The sequence below is a fragment of the Dermacentor albipictus genome, chromosome 1 (assembly GCF_038994185.2).
Source record: "Dermacentor albipictus isolate Rhodes 1998 colony chromosome 1, USDA_Dalb.pri_finalv2, whole genome shotgun sequence".
NCBI lineage: Eukaryota > Metazoa > Arthropoda > Arachnida > Ixodida > Ixodidae > Dermacentor > Dermacentor albipictus.
Window position 1 is genome coordinate 305,513,796 of NC_091821.1, and position 6,779 is coordinate 305,520,574.

Below are 6,779 nucleotides of genomic sequence, written 5' to 3' on the forward strand. Positions count from 1 at the left end.
GTGCCTTGTTTACTCAATTTTATTGTTTGTTTAGTGCTACGTGTTCTCATTTGAACATTAAGTGTTGTTTACTGGGCATGTTTACATGAAAAACATGTGATACGTTTTTAAATATTTTTTTAATAGTTAGACATTTAGTTTGTCTGTAATAAGGTACATAATGCATTGCCCTGATTGCCATGTTTCTGCCATACAAGCCCACAGAAGGCTTCGGTAGGCCTAGCAAAATTATACGTACAAATTGATGATTTGTAATAAAGATTATTATTATTATTATTATTATTATTATTATTATTATTATTATTATTATTATTATTATTATTATTATTATTATTATTATTATTATTATTATTATTATTATTATTATTATTATTACAGGAGAGCTCATAAATTTTTGCTATGATTTCTAAGTGTCTGTGTACCTTTATGCCTGCTAATTGAAATAAGCGTTCCAGTTTTCACCCCTTAATAACTGACTTGCGCGTTAACTCTGAGCAGCAATGTGTGGTACATAATCCGCCCATGCTCGGGCGATGTTAAAGGAAACGTGGGAGCACATATAATAAAATATACAGGAATAAAAAAAGACATCTGTTTTATTAATATGTTTTATTTTCTTTATTTCTTAATTTAAAGAACTAAGTAAGTCTTCACAGTCTTCCAGATGTCTTCCTCCATGTGTGCTTTATCGTTTACGCGTCCTGCTTCCGACAAGGCAGTAAACTTGTTCGAATGGCAGATTTTGTGCCTAAACAAGCAAAGAAAGTTTCTTCGAGTGACAACATTAGCTGCTCGGTATAGGAAGTGGCCATATTGAACGCGAAACAAACCAACTAAACTGGGCGCCGGATATCACAAAAACCTTAACGGGTGCACGGCCTCGTCTGCACGCAAAAAGTAGGGAGGCCCTCGCTGTGTTTGCAGCGTCTTACTTCGTATACACAGGCAACAGGCGTAAATGTCGTACAGTAAAACAAAATGAAAAGCTGGACCTAATGGTGTAGCACAACAAGAGAGAAAACACCTTGAGTTGAATGCTTTAAAAGACAACATACAACTTTGCAAAGCTAGCCCGATAAGAGTTTAGAGCTCGACTAGATGGCGTCCTGTATGAAACGCGATTCTTCAGCTTGCAGTTGCCCTTCCAGCAGCAGCTGCTCAGATTTGAGTGAAGCGATATTTTGTTAGTCTTCTAGAAAAAGGGGCTACATTGTTGAAAGCAATCAAAACAGCGCCACAATGACGAGCTGTTCAAACAGAGAGGGATCTGCAGGAAAACAAGAGGAAGTGACAAATAAAATGTGGGATGCGTTTTTGTTTCGTTTTTGTTCTTGTCCGATAACCCTTACTCAGCCCCTCCCCCCCCCTCTCCCACACCGGATATTGCTTCCCTAACCGGAAGCTCACAAGTTCGATCACGTCCTGCAAACCTGAGCGCCTTGCGCGTCTGAATCAACAAGTGAGCGCGTCTCTCCAGATACAATATACACCATCGTTCAACAGCACAGCGACTTCGTCTAGAGATTGACAATACGAAATATAAAGCGAATAGTGAAGCACAGAATCAAGGCGATGGCTGAACAAGGACGACGTTCCGATGTCGCCTCGTCGTTCAGTTCTGTCAAAACAAACCCCCTTCTGTCGTCCTCACTGTTTTCAACCAGTCTCGGATTTTCCAGGAGGTGCTACCCTTACACGTTTTTTGAGCAAGTTTTCGCTTTTTGCTTTTGCAGCAATTCTTTGTTTATTTTCTTGCGCTACCAGTGCTCTTTTTCGTGGGGGCTTCTCACTCTGCTGGCCGATCGATCGCTGGCAAGCAGGCTGCAACTGGCATGCTGACACGTCGTTAGCGCGCCAGCGGGGCCTTCTTCTGGTACATTTAATCCACACTGACAAAAAACCCGCTTTATCCGATTGTTCCCCGAGTGAAATCGTCGACGCAGAATTCACGAGGCTGGTGCTTTCATTCCGGCTGTGAGACGCAAACCTTAGGTCTTTTTTTTTTCTAATCTTGTGTTTGCGTGTGGAGAGAAGTACGATAACTGCAAAACCATGTGTAAGCATCAGGAGACAGTGTTATGGGAAAGAAAGTGAAAAGCACCAACTTACCACACAGGTACTTAGCTGAAGTTAGCTGCAATCTAAGGAACTGCATTGGTGGAGTCATAGGATCATCCTAACCTAAGCGCATTATGTCTCATGCAAAACAGCATGGGTGCGGTTTTTACAGTTATGCTTTAGGCTATAGAATTAACGTTTTCAGGAAAAGTGAGCTGAGTTTGTTGCGCAAATAGAATAAGACTATCTGGTTCCGGTTAACAATATAGCAAATATTATAGCAAATATTAGTTCTTGATTAGCTTTCTTGATCCCACTTCATCTGGATCAAGCAGGTATTCCAGTCTCACCAATAAGGCAAAACATTACGCGATTATCTAGGCAATGAAGTTTATTGGTTAAGAAGACACTCACCTCGGTATGTATTTCCCAAGCCATGGGGCCAAACTCACCGCAGTTATTACAGCCCTTGAGCACAGTCCTAGAAAGGTAACTCATGCAGTTATAATTACGAGCTCTAAAAGCACGTCCAAAAATTCTGAAAGCTGAGCAAATTCCCAAGAAACTATGTGCAAGTGTACTAAATACTAAAATCCATGCGAAATCGTGCAGCTAGGTTAACTTATTCTTCATACTCACATAACATAAGCACATCATCCCTCAAACGTGAAACTGGTCTTCCAAATCTATATGTGCGTCACCGCATCGCCAGCCTGTCTCCTTCACAAGTTTTTGACAGCTTCCTCAATCGCGCGCCCTACCTCATCCCACCGACGCGCATATTCCACCGCGCTAGCCATCCGTATCAAATTGTACGCACACGTGTTCGCACTACCACCTTCACTGCCTAATCTTTTCTTCGCGCAGACGTGGACTGGAATGGCCTTCCCCAGGGCATTGCAGCAATCACGTGCCCATCAAGTTTTACAGAAAAAGGCACAGCACACTCTTCCGCATAAATAGTTATTTGTAACGTCCATTTCTTAGCCCATCTCTTACGCAATACCCCTAAATGGGTGTATTTAAGGTAATAAAGTGAAGTGAAGTGAAGATACTAAGATAGAGTATCTGGATACCTGGACATCAGGAACAGCCAGGAAACGAAAAAGCTGATGACCTTGCCCACGCTACGCTACGCCCGGCGCCTGAAATCCACGGTGCAAACCAGGGAACCTTACGACATATGACACTCCTCTTATGCACTTACCAAGCAGATTTGAGGATATTTCCCAAGATCACTACCAAATTAAACAGAAGACAGAGCTCACTGTTTAGACAAGCGCAGATAAACAGCTAACAAACATCGGTTCTACTCCATCTGATATTTGACCTTGCCAGTGATTCCCCAGTGGTGAAAACTGCGGTGAATACCGTGACACGCCACACATACTCTAGGAACGCGGCCCCTCTGTTGCACCCCTTCCCTCAAACTCGCACCTCACTCTACCCGCAAATCCCGGGTGGCTGATTCCAGCAACCACACCGGAAATTCAGGGGTACTTGGCGGGCATCACTGAGCCAGCTTTGGGGAAATTTGCCAGCGATGCTATGGAATAAGGGCTTCTGAAAACGCAGCCACTCTATCAAGTAAACTTCCCTCTCTCTTTCTCTCGTTAAGGGATTTTCAAGCATCACTACTTTCCCCAGAAATATCAGCGTTTACACTGAGATTCATGCTTGATACGAAAGGTTTAAGAGATAGCACAAGAGTGGCATTGTGATACGGGCATTTTGGATATGCTGCAAGTTATGATGTGAATGCCTTAGAAAGCGTGGCACACAAAGATAAAAGGATGAGACTTCCCTCCATTCCTTGTAAAAAAGGAATGTGAGTTTTGATCTCAGCAAAATCTGCACCCCAATTGCAAATAGGACTTTGTTTTCCAAGGGAATAAAATTTAGGGAAATTTCATTAACTATTACAGACAGCATAGCGATCAAGCGCAGCCATGCTGTGGAACAGGCATACATGGACTGTGAATTAGTACTGCCTACGCAAAGTGTTTCTTATACATGATAGGAAGGCTGAAAGTTCAATTCATTCCTCTGAATAATCCACCAAAAATATAAAACAGCTGCTACACTGCGATACATATTGAGGTTACCTCCAAAAGCTGTCAAGCAAATGGTTAAACTTTTACGGAATGCCGCTGTTGTTGGAAGAACTCTTGGCTACGTAGTTACAGGCACTGCGTAGATTGGTAGAATTTTTTTAAAAAGGAGAACTTCGAAATTTATTAGACATTTTTAAATAATTTAAGAGACGTTGGTATTTGTATCCCCTCGCCACAAAACAGGCGTCAGCAGATTCTTACATACGTTAAATATAGAAGTAAAATATACGCAAGAAACATCACATCCTCGCTAACGATAAAACAAACGTAAGAAACTACTTTTATAGACACAGTTTGTGACACGACCAGGGTGTCGAAAGGAAAAAAATATACCAGTTCTGTTCGGTTTGGGTTAAACCCGGTGTCAGGGTAAGGCCTGCGTAGTTTCCACACTATTTCGACAGTAGCAGGGTCGGTTAACTTTCGTTTTGCTTCAAGCATGACTGGTGGTGAGCTAACTGTGACATATGATTTATGGGTGCCTTGGGTAGCGCGAAGTTACATTGCATTACATAAATTACAACTTGAAGCTTCTAGTCGTAGTGAAGAACGAAGCCAACATTTGATATTTCTCTTGGTTTGCCCGTTTTTTAGAAGAAGGTAAGGATATTGGTACTACTTAACGAAAACTAGATGATACAGCTGTGACGCTGTATCATCGACTTCTACCGAAAATTATCTGCTTGTACTGTCGACAAGGCGAAGCTTGTTGACGTTGACGTTGAGGGTGTGACTGTGTCTGCACTCTTCGACATTAGTGCCCAAGTTTCCGTAATGATTGCTAGCTTTCGCCACTGCCTCAGAAAGGTATTGACGCCTGCGGCTTTCCCTTTTATTCGAGTCGCTGACGAAAGATGTCCTGCAGCCTTGGGGATGTGCGCAGCTCGTGTCACCATCGCAGGTCACCATACTACTGTTTTATTTGCCGCCCTCGAGCGATACCCCACCGACGTCGTTGTTGGTTTGGATTTTGGTCGATGCATTTGGTCCTCATCGACTGTGCTATCTGCGTGCTTAAACTTGAGCTTCCTCATCGTGCTAGTATTCCAGCCATAATGCCACTTCGCTTGTACTCAGTTGAATGTGTTCGATTGCAACCACAAGCCCCCAAGTGTACCATCCTACCAGCATCACCAGGCGTTCCGGACGGTGATTACATAGTGTATCCGCTTGTTGAGCTTCTACTCACACGAAATGTCGCCGTTCCGAACACTCTAGTGACCGTCACCGACAATCAGGCACCGCCTTCCTATACTCAACTTCAACATTTGGACTCAAGTTCTACTGGAAAGTATTTCGGATGAAAAGGAGTGCGTGCTTGACGCATCCGACATATCCGTTTCAGATGCAGACAAGCAACTTTCGCTGCATCTAGCACATTAAGTTCACTCCCTAACGAATTTACGACGATAACTGCTACAAATCTTCTGCCCTACCAAGCTATTCAGGTCCGCAGTCCTCTAGCAACTTACAGAAACATATTTGATGACCATCCATTAGGACAAACGTCGCTGGTGACTCACCGTATTCATTCCGGTGCTGCTAGTCCTATCCGCCGACGTCCCTCTCGCATGTTTCAAGCCGAACGTGAAGTTATTCTTACTGAAGTGCATAAAACGCTCGCCAAAAGCGTCATCGAGGCATCCTTTAACCAATGGGCCTCTCCTGGTGTTCTGGTCAAGAAGTAGGATAGAAGCAATAGATTTTGCATCGACTATCATTCCTTGAGCAAGATAAGAAGCAAAGATGTATATCTGCTGCCATGCATTGATGACGCCCTTGAATGCTTTCACGGAGCCAAAAACAACTGATTCATAGATCTACGCCCTCGGTACAAGCAGATTTATCTTGACGGCGTGGACCGCAAGAAGACAGCGTTTATTACATCTGACAAGCCCTATCAACTTAAGGTTATGCCTTTTGGAGTCTGTAATGCTCCAGCTACAGTTTAACAGATAGTGGACTGTTACACCTAAAGTTCTGCTGCGCCACGTCTCTCAAGGTCATTCATCCAGCCGCAACGACCTTGAGCCAACGGAACACAGGTGTGGCAGGTGTGACGTCACGCCACGTGATCCGCTGTGGAGAGGCAACACCTCGGAGCCTCGCCGCTACGGTACCACGTGACAAGGCGAGGGTAAAAGGGCTAAATGTAGTCTGACGTAACGGGAGCGCGCGCACCCGTTACGTCATTTTGGTGAGAGTTGGCGAGAACAACGGCGCCTTTAGTTAGACCGATGGTTCGACGCACTAGTACAGCCAACGTAACCGGACGCGGCCAACGCGCTCCGACGCGCCCGACATCAAGCGATCGACGCTCGCCCGTGCGCCGATGGCGTAGGTCTATAAACGCGCCTTTAAAGGCTGCTTCGCCGGCGCTTGGTCACTCAATCTCGCCATGGATGGCGCGCCGGCTGGGCCGTCTGCGAGTGTGCTTCAGCCCAAGCGACAGGCTGAATCCAATCATCCAGCATGTAGTTAGACCACAAGCTGGGAAATGTCAAGCGAAGACAAAGTTGCCTGCTTAAACACCGGAGCAAGTGCGGAAGCGTGCCAAGATCGAAGCTGCTGCAACCGCCGCCGTCGTTCAGAGACGAACAACAACAA

At 44.5% G+C, this 6,779-nt stretch overlaps 1 long non-coding RNA gene across 1 annotated transcript; it reads right to left on the reverse strand.

Annotated features, from left to right (window-relative positions):
* Nucleotides 1–651: 651 nt before the first annotated feature.
* LOC139057296 (uncharacterized) lies at nucleotides 652–5,780 on the reverse strand. The gene is made up of 3 exons (XR_011512677.1): nucleotides 5,696–5,780; nucleotides 2,473–2,539; nucleotides 652–748 (listed from the first exon to the last, which is right to left on the reverse strand). It is a non-coding gene; the product is annotated as an uncharacterized lncRNA (long non-coding RNA).
* Between the last annotated feature and the right edge of the window lie 999 nt (nucleotides 5,781–6,779).